This window comes from Felis catus, chromosome B2 (genome assembly GCF_018350175.1).
Source record: "Felis catus isolate Fca126 chromosome B2, F.catus_Fca126_mat1.0, whole genome shotgun sequence".
In the NCBI taxonomy this organism is placed as follows: domain Eukaryota; kingdom Metazoa; phylum Chordata; class Mammalia; order Carnivora; family Felidae; genus Felis; species Felis catus.
In genome coordinates, this window is record NC_058372.1 from 128350622 (window position 1) to 128373817 (window position 23196).

The 23196-nt window shown below is 38.3% G+C and overlaps 1 protein-coding gene across 1 annotated transcript in view; it reads right to left on the minus strand.

Moving 5' to 3' along the window:
- The window catches only part of HIVEP2 (HIVEP zinc finger 2), a 203285-nt gene that overhangs the window by 67367 nt on the left and 112722 nt on the right, over positions 1-23196 (minus strand). The window lies entirely within an intron of this gene.

Sequence of the window (23196 nt, forward strand, 5' to 3'; positions counted from 1 at the left end):
TGGCAAGAATTTTGAATTTTATCCTAAAGCAGAGAAAGCTTTCTTTCTGAGGAATATAATAGCTTAGGAAGCAGTGTGGAGAACATATTGGAGGTGGTTGAGCTTTAAGGCAAAAACACTAGTCAAGAGCCTCCTGTAATAGTTCAAAGACATATGATGAAGACCTGAATGGGGAAGAGGGCAGGGCCACTGATTAAAGGAGTGTGTAGGAAGAAGAACCAATGGAATTTGAGAAGTGTTTGTGTGTCTGTGTGACATGAAGGTAAGAAGGAGGGTTCTAGCTTGAATAACTTGCAGGGATGGTGGGGCTTTGAATGGGAAATGGGAGGAGGGAACAAGCCTTACAGGGAAAATACAGTTCTGGATGTGTGGAAACTTCTTTGGGCTACTTAAGCAGAGACATCTAGTATATAGTTGAAAGTGTGGAAGTAAGAAACCACAGCTTTCGCTACAGAATAGTAGTCAAAGAAATGAAAGAGAGCACTCAGTCCTTGTAAACATGTACAAAGGCCCTACGACAGAACACTGTCCTTCAATGCCTACTGAGCTGACAGAGGGAGGAACCAATGACAGAGATCTAGAGGAGTAATCGGAGAGGCAATGTGAGAGAGGTGTGAACACCAATGAAGGAGAATATTTCAAGGAGGAGAGAGTTCAAATGTTACAGAGAAGTCATATTAAGCAAGAAATGAAAAATGTCCACTAGAGCTGCCAAAGAAAAGATCACTGGTGACTTTAACGTGGATACTTAAAATGGAGTAGAGGTGTTGAAGCCAGAGTCCCATGAAGATACAAGGTAAAGCACCTGACATCACTAATATAGATTAATCTTTAAGAATTTCGGTGATGGAAGGCCTAGTCAATGGCTTACAAGAATATTAATAATAATGATTTTAAAAAGTAATTACAAACTGAGAACAAACTGAGGGCTGATGGGGGGTGCGAGGGAGGGGAGGGGGGGTTATGGGTATTGAGGAGGGCACCTGTTGGGATGAGCACTGGGTGTTGTATGGAAACCAATTTGACAATAAATTTCATATATTAAAAAAAATAAAATAAAATAAAATAAAAAATAAATAAATAAAAAGTAATTACAGAGTACCTACTATCTGTCTTAGTATACTAAGAATTTTACATGTATAAATTTTCATTCTAGAATACATAGATGTTTCTAAAACATTCTTTTTCTGATGCCAAATTCCCATCAAATTGCTGATCTTGTAAATTGGGCACCTGGTTGGCTCAGTCGGTTGAGCATCCAAATCTTGATTTGGGCTCAGGTCATGATCTCATGGGGTTGGCAGGATCAAGCCCCATGTTGGGCTCTGCACTGACAGCATGGAGCCTGCTTGGGATTCTTTCTCTCCCTCCCTCTCTGCCCTTCCCTTGCTTTATGTCTGTCTGTCTGTCTGTCTGTCTTTCTCTCCCTCAAAATAAATAAACATTAAAAAAAATCTTCAAAGTAAAATATCCAGCTTTGTTATCTGTACTTTAAGAATAAGGACTGTGTGAAGGGGTGCCTGAATGGCTCAGTTGGTTGAGCGTCCAACTTCAGCCCAGGTCACGATCTTGTGGTTCACGAGTTCGAGCCCCACGTCAGGCTCTGTGCTGACAGCTTAGATCCTGGAGACTGCTTCGGATTCTGTGTCTCTTTCTCCCTCTGCCCTTTTCCTGCTCATGCTCTGTCTCTCTCAAAAATAAATAAAAACATTGAAAAAAAAAAGAATAAGGACTGTGTCTTACCCTCTTTTTTGGTCCCATCCAATAAAGCTTATAGGATATAGTAAAAACTTAACATCCTTTAAAACTCAAAAAATATATTGAGTGCTTGTCATTATGCATGACTTCATATTAGGCATTAGAGAATATTTTTATTACACTATCCAATTCAACACAAGTGTGGAGGCTCATTGAAAAGACAAGACATGCAAGTGAAAATTTGAATTACAGCTTTAAACATCAATTAAGTGCCACTAGATTTATAATAGCACGATATGAGCTCAGTAAAGGAGAGACTGCTATGAGCTAGTGTTGTGAAAGAAATATTTATGCAGCTGGTAGAAGTTAAATAAGGGCTTGAAAATTCTGACAGGAAGAGACAAGGCTTTCCAGGAGGTGGAAATGCCTGGGTAAAGGAACAGTTGTGCATCTCATGAGAGCCAAGAATTCACAGCCAATGATTTATTGAGCAAAATCTTCAACAGTACTGCTCTTTGCCCTGAGTTCAGCCCATTTCCAACATGTATGTTTCCCCCTTCTATAGATACCCTACATTCATCTCTTTATCTGTATCTCACAGGCACAAGCCTCTGTTCATCTTGTTTCTACTAGGACAATCCCATCATCACTCAACTCCATGCCATTAGCACCTTGATGGATCCTCAGTGCTACTTCTGAAGTCCCTTTCATCGATCTGGTTTGCAAAACACCTCATCCCGGGGAGGAGGGATTAAAGGGAGTCGAAAAATGACAGTTCTTTGATGATAGGTTGCATATTTTGTCTACCTGGAGTTGAAAAGCATCAGCAAGGGCGTATGAGGACTTAATCCAAAGAAAGGCAAATGGGTATGTCCTTCAAGCTATCGTTAGACCCCAGATTCTAAAAAAATAAAGTATAAACTAAGGTTTTGGGGGACCAAATTTTCTTCTGAGATTCACCTAATGTATAGGCCTATATATTACAGAAATATAATAGCACCTTTTTACCCCCAACCACTTGAGGATCAACCTGACTGAAACTCTAGCCGAAGTACTGTGGCTTTGGTTTAGAATACATTCTGTTTGTAGTCAAAGCTTAGAAAAAACATACTTTCAATTCCAGACTCTGTTCTCCCACTAAATTTCACTTTAGATGTATACTGATCATTTCGCCTCTCTTCTGAGATGACTGGTAGTCCTATCAACACAATCTAGTAATAATCACAAGCCCATATCCAAATTATTTCATTTCTAGTAATCATTAGATTATTACTACTAATGTAATGAATAGGAAGTACCTGTGTGTCTGAATCACTATGCTGGATACAACATGCACAGAAATGGAGAGGACAGTACTAATAAGATACAAGATCATCAAAACTCACACCTGGAGATGTAACCAGGGAAGGGCAACACAATCTTAAAAGTACAGAAATTTACAAATAAGAGAGGATCACTGAGGGGAAACTGGGGGGGGGGGGGGGGCAGGGGGGGAGTGGGCGGGGAATGTGTCTTGAGGAGTAGCAAAAAGATGTGCAAGACAGTGACATTTAAACTAGATCAGGAGTGCCTGGCTGACTCAGTCAGTACAGCTTGGGACTCTTGATCTCAGGGTCGTGAGTTCAGGTTCCACCTTAGGTGTAGAGCTTTTTTAAAAAATTGCATTTAAAATAAATAGGGGCACCTGGGTGGCTCAGTAGGCTAAGTGACCGCTCTTGATTTCAGCTCTGGTCATGATCTCACAGTTTTGTGAGTTCAAGCCTTGCACTGGGCTCTGCACGCTGACCGCAAGAGGAACCTGCTTGGGATTCTCTCTCTCCCTCTCTCTCTGCCCCTCCACTGCTTACACTCTCTCTGTCTCTCTGAAAATAAATTTAAAAACTTAAAAAAAATGAAAAGAAACAAACTAGATCTCAAAATAGGAAGGAAAGAAGAGAAGGGAGCGTGGACTCTCTGCCAGACACAAGTGACTTACGATCACCTTGTTGCCATCATTTTAGAGAAGCTGAAACTGAGGCTGGACGGCTGAAGCCACGTGCTAAAATGCCACACAGCCAGCTTCAGATTCAGCTTTCTATGTTCTGTCTGATGTACAAGCTCCTTTCCAAGGACAAGAAAGGATTTTCACGTGGAAAAAGGAAAGAATTATTACTGCTACAGTTAAAATTTCTTAAGAAGTGCCTCTTGTAATACTTTACTCATAAAGAATTAACATTTTATGGCTGTAGCTCTTTTCTGTCTATAAAATAGAGCTTTAAAAACCCAGTCCTTTGACAAAAATGCCTGGGGCTCAAGGTCACTTAAGGGATTTGTGAAACTTTAAAAATCAGATGCAAAATGCTGGGTATATATACGTTTTTCTGGGGGAAAGAGTCAGGAACTTTCATCAGAGTCCAAAAGAGATCTATGAACACCTCCTTCCAAAACACTAAGAACCACTGAGCTACAGAGAGTTTTGCTAGGCTTTTTAATGGTTTCCAAAAAGGGAAATACATATGTACAATTTAGTTTCACATATAAAGAAATACATTTTATGTGTAATAGGGAAGAATAGTAATATATTCTATTAATAATGTAGCCACTTGATAATGAAACATTGAAGGGACCCTTTCCCATGTTCTAATAACTACTCAGGATGTTAACAGTGAAAGGGTCATTTAGAAGGCTAATTTCCTTTTCATCATGCTTGTTAAGTGTTTACTTTAATTCACATCCTGTGTGACCCTATGGGAAAATTTTTAACTAATACTGGGGAAAATCCCATAGGGTTACACAGGATGTGAACTGCGCCCATACTGAACTACCTTTGGCTCGAAAAATAAAATTAGATAGGTGAGTTTCACTTTCTGTTTGTCATAAGTTCCACTTTCTGGTTCCCAAAGTTTAGATTCATAGCATCTCTATGTTTCTGAATTTGGCAGCTCAATAAAATCCCAAAATTCTCACTCTTTTTAAGGAATGACTTCTCAGCGCTGTATAGCAAACTCCTTCCTGCTGAAAATGCAAATCTGTAGCACAAATCCAGGCGAGCCTGCTGGAGCACTCCCGCAGTGCTCCTCCATAACTGTGCTCACAGTTCAGCTGTCGTTTTCCATTTCCTGTGGAGAACACACATCATACCACTTCCCCTATAGAAAACAGAAAGCAGCCAGCTTAATTGCTGATGGAAACACTGTCATACTTTCCACTGGCCAAGCTTGAAACCATTACTGATCTAACCTTCATTAATTTTTCCACAACAATTTGCAGAAATGTCAGGAAGCAGCTGCACGAAAACTGATTAATTGCGCTTATCACCGCTACTTCACCAGGCTATATATATATATATATTTTTTTTCCAGTTTAAAAATAAAATTTGGGATTTTTCTGTTTTGATTGGTATTGGCGGTGGTATATCTTATTCTGAAAAACCCAGGTCTATTTTTGACCACTTCCAAAGGCCCAACATTTTCAAATCTGGAGTAAACCCCGTGAAGTTTGGGACAGCATCCATGAAGGAAGAGATTGCTTCCTGCTGATTACTCAGTTATATCTGTTTAAACAAACGCTAATGAATTCAAGTCTATAGCAACACTGCATTTATTAGTCAATCATAGAAGCTAAAATTCACTTCCGAAATGTGAATTAGAAAATAAAGTGCCCCTTTTCTATTTTTTTTCCACTTTCTTTCTCCCTCATCATTTTAGTTTGAGCTATACCATCTGTCTCACCCTATCAAATAATGTACTGTGCGTGGCTGGCAGAAACAAGCGGAACAGTTCACCTCATAACCCCAAGTATGCAACCAGTGAGCATCTATAATAGTGGTACCAATGGAATCTGGCCATCTGGGGATAACTGGTTTCAGCAAGCTTCACTTCTCAGCCAGCACTCAGATTTGCAGACCTTTAACTAGTTGGCAAAACATCAACTAGCGTTCAAGAAAAGAAACACTAACAAACTTTATTTTTCAAAACACAAGAATTCAGATATAGATTCTCAAAGGTGTATTTGTCAATGTTGCTGACAAGAAGGCTTCCAAAGCAACGATCAGAGCAATGTCATTATCCTTCACGTGGAGACAAAGTCAACCCAGATCTAGCGTTCTGCAGCACTACCAAACTTTTTGCGTACGAACACGTTTTTCCTTCTCCATATTGCCTGGATACATACACGCAAGGGATTAAAGCTGAACAGACTTTGAACCAAATGACACAGTGCCTTTCAGAGCCAGCTCCAAGAGACTGCAAAGAGTTCCTCCTAGGACTGCAGCAAAATAATCCAAAGGCCGCCTTCACCCCAGGTATGTAGATTCTAACCCCAAACAAAGGAAAACAGAGATTGGACAATAGTAACTGATGTAACTGCTGAGCATGTAGCATAGGAGCCCAGATCATGGACTCTGGAACCAGAATACCTCTTTTAAATCCCACTTCCAGCACTTAGTAGACATAGAAATAACTTCTGGCAAGTTACATAACCCTTCTGTGCCTTAGTCTTCCCATCTGTAATATGTGGGTAATAATAGCATTAGAATTGGTAAGAGAATCATGCAGTGCTTAGAAATGGCACTAACAAGGAAAATCTAAATATTAGTTACTAATTCTAGTATTTTCTGCTGATATTTCAGGCGTGTGTTAGTCGAAAATAAAGAGGAAACAATCTGACAAGATTTCCTAAACTAATTCAAGACAGTCTATTGGGTTGGCTAGTAAATTTCCCCTGCTAGTATGGGGCTACCGATACTGCCTAAAGTACCACCATTAAACCTAGGCCAAGCAACTAGGGTTAAATTTTCTATTCTTTCTGTTGACCCCCTCAGGTATCTTAGGGCAACATGCTTTGGGATGTTGTGGGACCTAGGGGCAAGCACTGCTGGGGATAACTACCTCTCATCACCAGCAGCAGGCCTGGAAAGGAGAGGTGGGAGGAAGGCCACCACAGGCTCGGGAAGTGCAAACAAAGGACACTGACTTGGCCTTCATCACAAAAATCAAAGGGTTTGCTGAATAAAACAAAGGAGCTAATTCCCTGGCACCGAGATCAGGATTGAGGTGCCAGGAGGCCACATGGCGCAGGAAGGATACCTCTTTTAATTCCTGTTGTGCTGTGTGACCTTAAGTAACTCACTATACTCTCCAAGTCTTGACCTTCCATAGAGAAACATGGGCTCTCATGTACATTGAAACTTCTCAACCTCCTTGCTGCCACGAGCCCCTGTGGCATTCTAATGAAGCCTGTGGATCCCTGCCTAGCCTAACGTTTGAACTACATAAAATTAAATAGACAGGATTATAAAGGAAACTAAGTATACTGACATGCAATTATCTACAAAAAAGTTAAATAAATTTGTTGCCAGTAATATATGTGATTCTTTATTAAAAATTAGGAACAGTATACAGGGCAAGATAATATCCACTCTCATGTTGAGCAGTCATAATCATAAAGATACTTTGAGATATTAGCCACAACAGTAATGTGATGTGAAAATACCTGTTATTTCTACTGGACACAAAGGCACAGATACTACTAAAACTACTGTTTTGTCTGTTGCCTACATTAAGAATGGAGGGAGTGCTGAATGAAGTTGAGCTAGAGGTTAGTGAAAATAAAATTATAATTTTTTTCTAAATCAAATTCTCAGATCCTCTGAATTCTATTTGTAGCTAAGATCCCCAATGTGGGTAAATAATAGATCCATTTACGATTTTAATGTCTAGGATCAATGATTGAATTGTGTCCCTAGCTCCCTCCACAGAGAGTATTCACAAAGAACTATCTTATCCTTTCCAAATATGTGGAGAGAAACAGATTTATAGGATAGAAGGATCTGTCCCCAACCCTATCTAAGAGGGACTTAGAAACATTTCCAGGCCCTCTCACCCTATGGGGGGGGGGGGGGCACGGATGAAGTGGCATCAATACCAATTAACCACAGATCCTATTCCAGCCCCACCTGCTCACACAGGACCTTCAGGCCTCTTGAAAAGTCCCAACCAAGTATTTCTAGAATGCCAGCAGGGGAGACTAACAGGAACCCACAGGCAGTCTGACAGCCAGTCAGTCACAACACCATTTGCCATTTCTTCCTTCCTGCACCAGCTCCCCCTAGTGTCCTCAGCATGGAACCCCTCAGACCCTCCGCCCATGGTGCCCCTCATGAGAATGCTAATGCCCACACATTCCCACAGCCAGGCCTGAGGAGCTCCTGCCTTGGGTCCCACACTTTAGAAAGCCCACACACCACAAACACACACTAAAGAAATGCATTGAAAAATACATGTGCACCTCTGTCGCGGGCATCCAAATGTCCTCCAGCCCTGAAAGACCCAGCTCCCGACTATAGCTCTTTAGGCTCCAGGGAAATGTTTTTCCACATCTTGTGAGCAATCTCTTTGCCCCAGTCAAAAAGTGACTGAGTTTGAATGCCCTGAAGGTTTGTGGGTTGTGATATTGCAATGTGGAGTTAGACACCATTTCAAAAGCAGGGGGGAAAAGGTGAGCAACACTCACGCTTAAGTAAAAGAAAAACAGAGTATATAGTCATGGCTCGTAAATGGCATGAAGGCAACAGACTCTTGTATAACAAAGTACCGCGAAGCATGCCTTTTCTTGCTTCTCTTAGTGCTCTGATCAGTAGTTCTGGAATTATCAGTGCATTAGTGCAGTATTTGGAAAAACTACACGTGGTGCCCAAAGAACAGTTTACAAGTAAACAGTTCTTATTCTTAAGTTTGTGATGATGTAAAGCTCATGAAACATGGTATTAATTCTTTACATTAGCAACTAAATGAACATTGGACACTAAACCTGTGTATAGACTACTTCCATTCAAAGAGTTAAAGAAGACAATAACATTTCCAAACAATATGTTAAAAATTTCAGCTTTATTTAAATAATTTTGGATTTAAAATGTTTTATACATTTCACGGTAATACGGATTTGCCTTTTTTATTTTAAAATTATTTTGGGTATTTAATAAAAATAGCTTTTTGAAAATATTTAGCTTGTGAATCTGTACTTACTCTAATTTACATTGCGAATGAAAATATATTGATAGTTTGTATACTTTGAATATGATTAACATTTTATATTTCAATCCTTTAAGTCACTGAGAATGAGTACAATTCAAGGAAAAAAGCAATAGGAAATCTAAAAACAGTCATTCTGCTTAAATTTTTTAAGCTAGAAACAATGAAAGTAAGCAGACTTTTATCAAGCATGACCCACATAAAATTCCCTAACAGGACATGACAAATTCTTTATTTAATGACCATTTAATTACTGTTCAAAACAACAAAAATGAGCCAGAAAATTATTCTCATCAAATCCACAACTTGAGCAGGTCAGATGAAATCCCTGCAACTTCATATTCTTTATAAAGATTTCATCACTGATCAAGTTAAGAAGAATGTCTGTGGGCCTCCAGCTGAACTGTTGCCCTCAAGGCCCCACAAATATTGGCGGCCATCGCCAAATCCCGAGTTGTGTGTTCTTAAGGTCCAAACCAAGCTTGGCTTCTAAACAATTCTCCCTCAAAACCGTCACAAAAGCAATTCCATCAAGTTTTTGGCTCCACTCTTCTTTAGAATCCCACAAAGATTCCTGTGCCTACCTTGTCGCCATATAACCTGATGGCTAAGATCCAGTCCAAGGAGCTAAAGAGGTAATAGTTATCGCCCTTCACTGCCCATGTCAGGTATCTTCTGCCCCATCTCAGCCAGATATAAAACCACGGAGTTAAATATCATGGAGCAATAACAAGTACTAGAAGTGAGAGAGGAGAGGATTCTGCAGTCTGAGTCTGATAAATTCCATGCGTTTATAGACAAAACCATTTACTTGGTGTATCTTCTTTCCTTGGTCTTCTCCTTGCCTCCGAGGCTCTTGGCTGACATGTGCTCCACCATCTCCACACCCCCTGTGCATTTCCCTCCCAGACGACTAAAATTTAGGTCCAGTAGGAGGAAGAATGGCAGTGAAGGCCAAAGTGTATGAAACAGGCCTTTCACATTTTTGCTCATTACCCAGTTCTGAAACTTAAGAGAATAAATCTTGCAGCAAGTGTTTTTTCAACAATTGACATGAGCACAATGAATGTTCTGAATACAGTTGTCCCTTTGTACTTGGAAGTTCAGAGGAAGGATATTTCCTAGACATCTACATTAAGGGACTGACTTCTAAAATAATCCATATCAACTTTTATTTAAAGATCTGTATGAAGTCTTGATTTTCATGTTTTAAACAGAGAAAGAATTTTACAGGTTTTGCAAATGCATAGAGAAATCTCACTTTATATATATACGTATATACGTGTATATATATATATATATGTATTTAAAATATATATGTATATATATACACGTACATATATATACGTATATATACGTATTATATATATTATAAGTACGTATATATATACGTATTTAAAATATACGTGTATATATACGTATCTATATACACACACATATATAGATACGTGTATCTACACACACACACACACACACACACACACACACACACACACAGAATGCATATTGTGTATATGGGATCGGGGAGGATTGAGTTACTTGCCCAAGGTCTATAAGCTATCCTATGAGATCCAGGGCGAGAAACTAGATGATTTCCTGACATTTCAATCAATGACCTTTCCAGTTAATCATCCTTCCTACCCCCACAGTTAATTACTGTGCTTATATATGGCCATGTAATATTGGTATTATTCACTTCAGAAATCACTTATTAAGGTTCTGATAATGTTAGAAAGTAAAACTGAGAAATCATTGAGTTATCAAGAGTTGTCAATCTTATAAATTATTCTACATATTATTATTAAATGTATAAATGTAAGGTCTAATTATAATAGACAATACAGAAATTACACAGAACATTGCCAAACTTAATTCTTTAAGATATCGAAAAGAGGGTTTGAGTGATAATGTTATTATGAGTAAAAAGATTTACAAATGTGTTCTTCAGAAAATGTTAACTAATTGCATCTGTTCCAAAGAATAATTCACAGTGCCAATGTTAAAATGGAATTTATTTTAATTTAAGTTTTTATCAGATTTCCAAAATGCATTGAACATGTACATGTAAAATAGGGTACATTGAAAATAATAAAGGACTATAAATCTAGCAATATTTAAAATAAAGTAATAAGTATCTTCAAATAAATGATGGCATTATCTTCATTCACTGGCTCACTTCTATATTTTAAGAAAAATCCTAAGTGGACTGATATTATACCCCACATGCTGTACAGGCCAATCATGATGCTTCCAAAAAAACAAATAAAAAATACCTGATGTAAAAACTGCTTTTCAATATCTGAAACTAACTCTTTGAAATAAAATGTCTCTTATTATAAAATCCTTACCTGATGAGAAATTTTCATTAGGTATATGTTTAAACAGCTTAAAAATAAGAGCTTATATGAGGAATCTGACTAGCTCTACTTTTACTGTAACTAGTAGAAAAGTTGTAGGTTACTAACCAAAGTATTTCAAGACTTGTTCTGTCAGTTGGCACAGGTTCACATGAAATTAAACATGTTTAATTTCACATGAAATTAAAAAGCACACATATAGTTCTAGATATTTTGAAAAGACTGTATCTCTTTGACTTATGAATAATCAAAAGGAATGTTATAATTATTTCTCAAGATGAAGCTGTTGTATATTTCCTGATCACATAGCAATTTTCCATCCACGTACAATAAACTTACATTTCCATGTTGTTTAGACCCCCCCATTAGTACTATATTTCCAGCAAAAAATAATTCGTTTATCTTGTATTTCTCAGAATCAAAAATACAGTCATTGATCAACTTCTTCCATCCCTATCCTAGATTAATGAATGAATGAATGAATCAGTAAATGAATAAATGATCTATACACATACACATCAGACTAGTTCTTGTCTTCTCCATGGTCACAGATACAAGGTGTATGCAAATATATACGGTTTACAAAATAATACAGGCACAAATTCATACCATTTAAAAATAATACCAAAGTGAAATTAATTTTTTTCTCTCTAGAATTAAAAAAGTCCTGGGGCACCTGGGTGGCTCAGTCAGTTAAGCATCTGACTTCGGCTAAGGGCATTATCTCACGTTTAGTAAGTCTGAGCCCCACATCAGGCTCTCTGCTGTCAGCGAAGAGCCCACTTCCTCTGTCCCCCTCTCTCTTTGTCCTCCCCCTGCTCATGTTTTCTCCTCTCTTTCTCTCTCTTTCAAAAATAAATAAACATTAAAAAAAAAAAAAAAAGTCCAGTGGGGCCTGGGTGGCTCAGTCGGTTAAGCATCTGACTTCGGCTCAGTCAGCTTATAAATTCGGCTCTCACAGCTTATAAATTTGAGCCCTGCATCGGGCTCTGTGCTGACAGCTCAGAGGCTGGAACCTGCTTCAGATTCTGTGTCTCTCCCTCTCTCTATCTGCCCCTTCCCCGCTCACACTCTGTCTCTCTCTCTCAAAAAATAAACATTAAAAAAAAAATTTTTTTTAAGTCCACATAAACATTTTATTTTTGTCAAATAAATACTTCCAAAGTTGGGTTACAGAATTCTTAAAATATACATAATACATTTCCATATTAACATAATTTAATTAAAATGTTTTAGAAAGTCTACAAAATATATCTTAATATGTTCATCAATTCCAAAAACTCAAAATTTATATTTTGACAGAATGAAAATTATTGCCATTTACGCATGTATGTTGCACATATTATTTTTGGCTGCCTTGGAAATAAAAGAACTCAAGATTAAGAGTTCTGTTACGAAGACCCCATAGGTTTCTTAGTTCAACTTGAATTTTTAACTATTTAAAATCGAGGTAAACATGGTGACAAGTTACACCTGACCCAAATATTCATGAATGTGTGTTGCAAAGCTAACAGAGGTAAAAATGGAAGACCTTATCCTCTCATACACTATCACCAAGCTGAAATTAAAATAAAAGAAATCTTGCAACCTATGAGCCACATTACCAGGTGGAAAAAAGAAGTAGAAAACCATAAAAAATACGCAAGGAGACATAAGAAATAAAAAAGAGTGAAGTGAGAAAGTATGAGTTGGCGAGGGACATATCCCTATATTCTCAGATTTACTGTGTCCCACGAGACTAGCCTTAGTCAGTGTGTCTTACTATTCGTCCCAAATGTGAGTCTGATTGCTGGTTGAAAAAATCTTGCTTTCCAAAGGAGAATATGTCCCTACATTCGGAGAACTCCCTAAGGATATTCAGGATATTTACACATATACACAAATAAACATACAGAGCCTACCTATCCCAAGGCTTATGATAAGACAGGGGTAGAAGGAGCCTGATAAAATATCTTGTCAATTCAATTCTTAAGGAAAAATCCCAATGCTGTAATGGGTAACATCTGACAAGAACACATGGCAATTTCAGAAGCTCTGAGGAGTCTCACTACCATTAATCTAGTAACTAGATTACCTTATTCTAGCAGAATGAACACATAAGAAGGATGTATTTTATTTAAAATGTTACTATTCTCTTCTCTACTTAGCTCTATTTCCCAGCCTCCAGCCAGGGATACAACAGGAACTCAGTAAATGTTTATTGCTTGAGTAATCAAGGGAATGATTGAATGAATGAATGAATGAATGATTATAAATGCACTCACACTTATCACGCTTAACAAGTACTATTATGCATTTGTGGGGTTAAGAAGCAATTGCTTCTCCTATTCTACTACTACTCTTAATTTCTCTCCTTCTATCCCTTTTAAATTGCAAGGTATTCTGATACAATTTAAAATTCTCTTTTGTAATAATATGGACACCTCTGTGAAAGTTCTTTTATTGTGCCCAGTTTGCTATAATACTTGGTTTAAAACACACAACAAAACTCAGCCAAATGTAACTATGATATAAATTTCACCTTTTTTTTCCCCCTTTGCATTCCATGGTAAGATGCTATTCATCTTAGCAAAGCAATTTTAAACTTTTCTTTAAGTCCTATTATTATTCCTAAATGTTAATTGTCAATAGTATCCCTCCTCCCTCCATCCCTTCCCTATGATTCCACAGGATGAATACAAAACAATATGCCTGTATATGACTGTATATTTTGTCTGTTAATTGGCACATGAATATCCTTGAGGACAGGGGTGGGGGCGCGCGCGCACACACACACACACACACACACACACACACACACACGCATGCACGCGCAGGGACGCATTTCCCTGGATTGTTCTCGATGGAAATCTCCCACATGGGAAAAGAGCCAAGGAGAGCCCGAGGACTTCCCTGACCCTGAGCCAAGGGTGTGGCAAATGTGCTCACCATAACCAGCTGGGCGCTTAAAGGGTAGGAGTGGGAAGAAGGAAGGGGGAAGCTGGTAATAAATGTTGAAATATTTTATTTGTGAGACAACGATCTAAGAATATAACATTTTTGCAATATTTTAAGCATTATGCAAAGACTTCTCAAAACTAACATCTTCGCAGTTGTGATACCTCTAAGACCAGCCAGAGCACTAAGATCTACCAAGGTATATATAAATTTGACCCATTAAAGGGGAATCATTGAACAAAGTTCAGCTTTTTTTCTCACTGATGTAGTTTCATTACATCTTCGAGATAAGTAATAACCTTTAGAATGTCTCCACCCCTACCCTACTGAAATCTCTTCAAAAGCCAGCCGTGATCCTTAAACTCCAGAAGACAGTAGCCTTTTCCTAGATCATAGCATTAGTGACTCCTTTGTAGCACTTGACCCTGTTAGACACACCTTCCTTAAATATTAAGTTCCCATCTCAAAATCAGACACACAATAGATAATAAGTAAAAGCTCTTCTTTCTGTAAAGTTCCTCCCCTCTTAGCTTCTTTGAAACTTGCCTCTCTTAGTCTCCAGTTACATTTTTGAGGGCTACAATACCTTGGAATCAATCCTCTATTTGATCTTCAGATGAAACTCTTCTACCCCATACACTTCCTCACTTTTCCAGGGTCAAAATTAATAGCTCTCTCCTTTGTGTTCTCATAACCCTTTGCTCTATTCCTGCTATCACACTGATCATGATCTGCTTTGGATTTTAGTCAACAGAGGACATATTTTATAACCACACCTATTTTCAGCTAAGTTGTTGAACTGAATGGAATCTTTAACTCCTTCCTTTTTCCCACCCCTCCAGTGCCAATCACACGCTGAACCTGAAAACAATTTAATTTCATTCGTCCCTTCCTGTGTATTTCTATTACTACCCACCCAGTTTAGAACCTACTAGCCTTTCATAGAGACTACCCCAATAGCTTCTAACTTGTCTCCCTCCATGTTTCCTACCTCTTACCTATAAAGCGAGGTGAGGTAGATTTCAAAAATGTAATCGAATCACGTTACTCCTTGGCTCAAAAATGGGTAAAGGTTCTCTAATGTCTACCATACTGATGTGCTAATTACTCATTCAAGGCCCTCTGCACTCTCTAGGTCTCCAATACCATTCTTTCCTTTTCTTCCATGTCTCCTTTTTAATTAGCAGACATACCATGATACTTTTCATTCCATGAGAACACCCACGCCATCCACCCCTTTCTTTGCCTATGTGGATATAATTCTCCCCACCTGTCAAAACGTTGCCCATCTTTAAAGCCTTCCTCAGGAAACACTTCCTGATCCCTAACCCCTTCCCCCTCACATACCCATAAGAAAGTACATATGATTTCTTCCTCTGAATTTGCAATACATTTCACTTATACATCTCTGAGGATGCTACTTAAGCTTTCTTCTATCCCAGTCAGGTAAGTAGTAGTCTTACCTCTCTCTTAGGTTTATGAGCAACTTAAAGGCTAAAATACAGACTTCCTCATCATTTTATTCTTCCAACCACCAGAACACTAAATTGCATATGGCAGAAATGTCATAAATATTCATTGAATTTAACCTAACTGAAGCTTTTACAAATAGCCAGAAAAGCTCAGGTTCCATATAAGAAGGATGGGGGCTCAAGCCAACTTAGCGCTGGCATCTGTGATGACTGGTGTTCTCAAAATTTCCACTTAAGGCTGATGACAGAATTAAGCTCTGCTACAGTCAATGAATAATTTATTTGTGCACAAAACATTCTGTTAATGGAAATCTTTTTATGGCTCAAGATCTAAAATATATTTACTGCCCTATAGTTATTAAATGTTTGCTTTAATCATTAGTACACAAGGTAATGACAAATGATAATTACAGGATCATTCTATGCTCTTAAACTGATTTAATCAAGAGTATCTCTTCTGAAATTCAAAAAACTCCTCAGTGTATGGGAATGGGGGTGGATTACCCTGGAACTACCCAACTCACTGCCACCATCAAATTTAAGAACCTACAGATTCTGTTGTTAGTAATACCACCAATTGGGAGAACAGCTTTAGGTTCAAATAGCTAATACATTTTTTATTTTAATGCTCAAGGAAAAATCCCCCTGCTTCCCTGAAGTAGACTGCTTCAAATGAATACATCATAGCAAAACAGAAGTGAATGTGTTTGTGTATTCCCTAGATTTCCCAGCCTGCCAAAAAATGTTCCTTTGCTGTGCTATTTCAGCAAGTCGTGAGATGACAATGATTATGCTCCTCAAAAGGAAAAGATAGCTATTTCCCCCCTGTTTTTATTTTTGGAGACCAAAAGGCACACTTCTGGCTGCTGTGAGTACTCTGACGAGTAGACATGTTCCTGAGGAGGAGAATTTGGGGCGAACTGTGGCAGGGGTAAGGTGGAGAAACCTAAAACCATCCTAACCTCTTGGAAAATATTTAAGGAGCCAGAAGGACAGCAGAAAGAGGAAGAAGTCTCAAGTCCTCCAATGAATTCCTGTTTCCACCTCTCAACCCTCATGGAAAAAAGAAAAGTCAAGTAGTAAGAAACATATGCTTTTTACCTACATTTATCTCAAACCCAACTAGTATACATTCAAGTTCATCACCCTGTTACGGAAACCAGTTTCTCTTTACTTCTCTTTTCCTATTAAGAGTAATATTTGAACTCCCAGGCTCAAAGCCTAGTGCCATCATTGACAACTTCCTCCTGTTTCCCTACTCCCAGAGTAGTAGGGGAGTACTGCATGCACACACACGCGCACACACACACACACCTCGTATACCCAATCAGGCAGGCAGTCCTACGTTGGCTTCCTGCATACTCTGGCTTATATTATCTGTGTTCTGTCAATCCTTATTGCTACCACTCCAGGGCAGACCGTGCGCACCTGCCTGAAATCCCAATGCAAAAGATCTGATCAGAAGGTACTCTGGGTCCAACTGGCAAATTTCGAAAGGACAGGTCTAGGCATGGTGTCCTTCGGTATGTAATCCAGGGATAATTACCAGAGGCAGTGACCTGTGGAAGTGAGGAGGGTCTTAAGAAAAACAATTTAAGCTGCAAGTAGGCACAAGGGCACCATAATCATACCTGAGAAGTCAGAAACCAAGGAAGAGATTGGAGAAGGCAGAAAGAACCCCCTGAACCTAGGCTCAAGTGTTCACTAAAGTTTTCTCAAAGTACTTTCATCTGTGGTATGAGGGAGGAGACATAAAGGGCACAACATGAGGTGATAGCTCTTGTACGAATTAATGTAAGTACCTCCTAAGTGGCTTCAATGCTTTCAGAGACTCTTACTGTTATGCACCCCACCCCCCATCTCTACCCACCACACCATCCAGCACAAGCTAGCTGGATTCATCTTCCTCATGTGCAACAACTCTGATTGTGTCTCTCTTCCACTCAAACCTGTTCAGGGCCTTCCCACCACCACAGCAATGGTGCCCCACATTCACACTATGTTTACACCTGTATCTCCCAGGAAGCCTCTATTTTAGAAGCCATGTTTTATGTTATCTCATCAGATTTTTTCAGAGGTCAGTTGTTTTTATTCCCATGGTCAAGACAAATACAATAAAATATCATTGTCAGGGGAATAAAGGGGTTTTTGTTTTATTTTATTTGTAGGAGAGAGTGTTGCCATTAACATAGAGAAGTTTTTTTTTTTTTGTATTCAGAAAGATCACTAAAATACACATAAATTTATTCTTATGGCTCTGCTCTGGATAGTTAATAAGTATCAGACTTGCTGATTCATCTCACTGATATGACTAAAGCCAGTTATAAATTTGCAGTCCCCAAAAGGAATTTGAAAAGAAAACCCACAGCCGAATATTTTATTAAATTAAACAAATATTTATTGAATATCTACTGTTTTTTTCAATCACCATTTTCAAGGCTGAACAGGAAACCAACAAAATAAAGACACAGCCTTTGCCTTCAAGCAGCTGATAGTACGGTGTGTGAGAGAAAAAAACTTCATAGAAATCACTTTAATGTAAAGCACAAAAATACATACAAAAAGTGACATGAGAGAAGTATAAAATATTAAGGGGATTGAGAGGGAAATGAAGTAAAACATGAAGATGAATAATGCTCATACACTAAATAAATAAGACTAAAATAAAAGAATTGGCCAGATTCTGATATCGGTAAAGCGTAATTAACCAATAACCAATAATGCAAGTAAGAGATGAGGCAGAAAACACAAAGTCAATTTGTCTTTGGACAATTCATGGATGAGAAGTCAATGTGATATCAGGTTCAAAACTAAAGATCTCTCAGTGAGTGGTTTTGTTCAATATCCAATTAGCAAATTTTTATGTAAACTATCCAAGAGAATCAGAATTCCAAGGGCCATTCTTGAGGTCTAAGGATGTTGCTTGGAGTTTGTGAGATTCTTAGGGCAGGGGAGTCACTGGGTGAATTTAACAGTTAGTATGATCAAAGAAAGGAAAGGTACACTGCCTCCAAGATTTTCTACAAGACCTGATTCTTCACTAAAACTTCAACATAGCTTCTATTTCTGTATTTGATTCATTCTGAACAGAACACAGTGACTGTATCAGCAAAGCTCCAATATTTGAACACTGGTAGTCAACTAAACTGGTGACCAGGCAGCAAGTGACATGCTATCTAGAGTTGCAGGACCTAGGGTTAAAGTCTGGTCGTATGGCTCACTAGTGCTGTGACTTTGAGCAAATCACTTAGTTGTAACCCCCTGAGCCTCCATTTCCTCAGACACAGAATAAAATGTGAGTAATAGCTACATAGCAGTTATTGTCTAAAGCGAGATAATGTACCATGGAAGCCATTTGTAAACTGTACAGTATTACACAAATGGTAATTCACGTCATGAGAGAAACAAGGAAACTAATTAATTACTAAATCCTATTGTGTAGGTTTTTGTGTGGAGAGTAAAAGATGAGAGATTTACCACCCATAAACATCCTTCACTGTGACCTAAAGTAAGGAGACAAGAAGACGGATAGGCAGGAGAGAATACTATGAAATGATATAGAAGCAACCCTCAGTTTTTGGATGCTTAAAAAATGTTCATGGGGAAAAAAATGTGCTTTGTTCATACTACTGACTTAATTAATGCTTGTTGATTGAACGACGAATAAATGAAGGGGTAAGGTACTGAATGTGGGAATGAGTGAAGGTAGAGCCAAGTGAGATGCCTAAAAAACAAGGGAGGAAAGGGGCACCTGGGTAGCTCAGTCAGTTAAGCGTCAGACTCTTGGTTCGGATCAGTTCATGATCTTTGGGTTTGTGAGTTCAAGCCCCACTTCGGGCTCGGTGCTGACTGTGCGGAGTCACCTTGGGATTCTCTGTCTCCCTCTCTCTCTGCTCCTCCCCCGTGTGCACTGTCTCTCTCCTTCTCAAAATAAATAAATAAACTTAAAAAAAAACAAAAAAACAAAGCAGGCAGCATCAGGCTGTGTAAACAGGGACTGAGTCTAGGCTTCATATCATTTTGGTAATACTCATTCATAAGTACCGATACCTTCTTCAGTTACCTTAAAACATAAAGGACCCAAACGGAAGAGTTGTACGTGTCCGAAAAGCTATAAAAATGACCCTACCTAAAAGGAAACATTTTGAAGGCCACAACACACTAAAGCTCAAGGGTCCACTCTGAATTCTACGTGACAGGAGGAAAAATTATACCAAACCCATAGAGAGCACAGAGTAGATCTAACGTGCAACTTCATCAGATCTTTATAAAATCTGCTAAAATGAGTCCAGAGAGAATGGATTAAAAGTTTTCCTCACTTTTATTTTCCATATTTGTGTAAGTAATGACATATATATTTTTTAAATTTATTTATTTTTATTTTTATTTTTTTAATATCATTTATTGTCAAATTGGCTTACATACAACACCCAGTGCTCATCCCAACAAGCGCCTTCCTCAATGCCCATCACCCATTTTCCCTTTCCCCCACCCCCCTTCAGTTTGTTCTCTGTATTTAAGAATCTCTTGTGGTTTGCCTCCCTCCCTCTCTGTTTCTATCTATATTCCCCTCCCTCCATCCCCCATGGTCTTCTGTTTAGTTTCTCAAGATCCACATATGAGTGAAAACACGATATCCATCCTTCTCTGACTGACTTATTTATTTTATTATTTGTAAATTAAATTTGGATTTCAACAACTTCCGACTCCCAAAATTACTAACTATAATAACTATGTAACTCTCAGCTAAGTAATTACTGCTCTGAAATGCAATTTCCTCAAGTGATTATGGTATTCTTAATTTTCACTTTAAAAAGATTAAGCACCTATAGCACAGAGCCCAACTCATGGAACACATTAATAATTTTCACCTTCCTTCTTACCTTTCCTCAGCTTAAAGAAGACATGTCACTTACATAGTTCTTCAATAATTATATCTAATGCAATGAAAAAATATCAATCTGAGCATATCATTAAAGGACCATAGGTTAGCTAATATTACTTTTAAAATGAATAATTTCAAGACCAGTCAAAAGAACTGGCTTCGCAAAAGAAACTGGCAATGAATGAAGAGCAGTATTATTGATTAAAAGACAAAACCATCTGTTTTTACTATATTTTACAAAAAGTGTCATAAAAGAATGGTCACTCTAATGGTGAGGGTTTCCCTTTCTTGTCTTAGTAACGGTTTTCTATCTACGACCAATTTGGGGTAGCAAATTTTTTAGATGTATCATTTATAAAACATATCCTCACTTGGGCTAATGGACAAGGCCAGGTTCACAGATAAAGTCATGGACAGATTGCTGGTTATATACAACACGGACATCTTAAAAGAACCACACCAATTTCATATGAAGTGTTTCCTTACCAAAGGAAGTATTTGGTTTGAGAAAACGTACTTATTTCTATGCGTTTTGTCCTCAATGACAGCCTAAAGAATCAGTCACATGGTTAATAAGACGTTACGTATTGTTATGTTTAAATAATGATTATAACTACCATTACCACTACTAATCATCATCATAATCACTACTAGTTATTGAGCCCCTATCACCTGCCAGGAGTTTAATCCTCACATAATCTTATAAATTTACTTAACTAAAAAAAAAAAAAATTATTTTAAAACACAGTGATTCCAATGAGCTGACTTTTTTTTTTTTTTTTTTTTTCAACGTTTATTTATTTTTGGGACAGAGAGAGACAGAGCATGAACGGGGGAGGGGCAGAGAGAGAGCGAGACACAGAATCGGAAACAGGCTCCAGGCTCTGAGCCATCAGCCCAGAGCCCGACGCGGGGCTCGAACTCACGGACCACGAGATCGTGACCTGGCTGAAGTCGGACGCTTAACCGACTGCGCCACCCAGGCGCCCCAATGAGCTGACTTTTAAGCAAAGGCTCCCAGAACTCACAGTGTAATAAATAAGGAGAAGGCCAACTATATTCAATGTCCACACCACGTTCATTCTCAGGTAGCACTTACGGAACATAATCGGTACAGTCTCCCTTAGGTTAGGTCCCGCCAACTGAAATTTAACTGTAACGCCATGGGGTACTTTGGGAATAACTGTAAAGGCCAACCTTGTGAGTACATAGAAAATTAAATGTGGCAGACAAAAACATTTAGGTTAGTGGTGCACAATATTAGCTTTCATTTTCTAACCTCTATCACAGCTGTTGAAGAATTAAGGTTTGGCTTTTGAAATTTTTTTAACACTTCTCTTCCTAATGAGTTTTTCATCTAACTGCCTTATGTCCCTTTAATTATCCAAAATACTTTTTCTGAATAGCATCTCACGTGCCCATAACGATGGAAATTATTGGTCGCAAATGAATCTTGGGTCATGAGCCTTACAGGCAAAATTAAAAGATGTCCCAAGGTTTCTGCGCTTGGTATTTCCATACTCGTTGAACACGCAAAAGCCACACTAAACAAATCAAGCTCCAGGGCAGTTGTCTCAAGGGAGATTATTTTAGACAACCCTAAAGCAGTTGTTGGCATCATATAAATTATGCAACAGTATCCCTGAAAAACCACGTGACCTCAGCATGTCTTAAGATGCCCATAGGTGAAGCAGACACTGTTAGTTTGGTTTTGAAGACTGCTCCCCAAATGGCTAGATGCTCTTCTCTCTTATTCATTATCATTCCTCAGGTTTTTACATAGCCTCCATTTATTCAGAGGAAAATTAAATAACAAGCCACACAATTTAGCATAAAATTTAAAATATCAGAACCTCAAATCTCGTGACCTGGACTAGAAATACAAATATTTTTCCAAATGTTCTGTTACTGTGCAAAGGGTTAATTAAAACATGAGTTTGCCTGGATTAAAAAAAATAAAATAAAATAAAATAGCCGAACCTTAAAATCAGTATCATTTAGACTCCTGATGCCAAAAATCTGTTTGACAGAGCAGGTTTTACTATGCTGACATTTTAGCAGTAGCCAAAGTCCTGTTCCCACTAAATTCTGTCTTGGCAACACCAGTAATTTGCTAAGAGCCTAAACTCCTCTTGGTGAGGACTTCTCCACCTCAAGAGTTTTCCACAGATTCACAGTGCGACGAGGACGTTGGTTTGAGTAAGACTTTAAGGTTTCTATTCTTATCACAGAAATCAAACTTTCTGTAAAATGAGAATGGCTTAACATAAGGAGAGATGCTAATTTACTCAAAATGTTCAGCAGGCTTTAGATTGGAATCTGAGGCAATATAATAAAATTATACATAAATACCTCACTAACGGTAAAATCCGATATTCTTATATGACCTCAAGATTCTTAATAAGCAAATAATTATTAAAAGAGTAAATGGGGTGCCCGGGTGGCTCAGTGTCCGACTCTGTGAGGTCATGATCTCACAGTTCATGAGATTGGGCTCTGTGTCAGCACAGAGCCCGCCTGGGATTCCCTCTCTCCCTCTCTCTCACTGCCCTCCCCTTCTCTCTCTCTCTCTCAAAATAAATAAACAAACTTTAAAAACAAAACAAAAATAAGAAAAAAAATAGTAAATAAAAGGATATGGTTCCAAGCTATAAATGACCACATTTTCTAATCTTCTCATCTTTCTAACTAGGATATTTCCAGAAATATTGTAAAAACTTGCAAACATGTTCATTTAGATAGCATCCCAGACATCTTTCACGGGTAGTAAGGGCCTCAAATCATTACTGCCTAAGTTTCACATAAAGCTTAATATTTTGCTTGAAAGATCTTTTCAA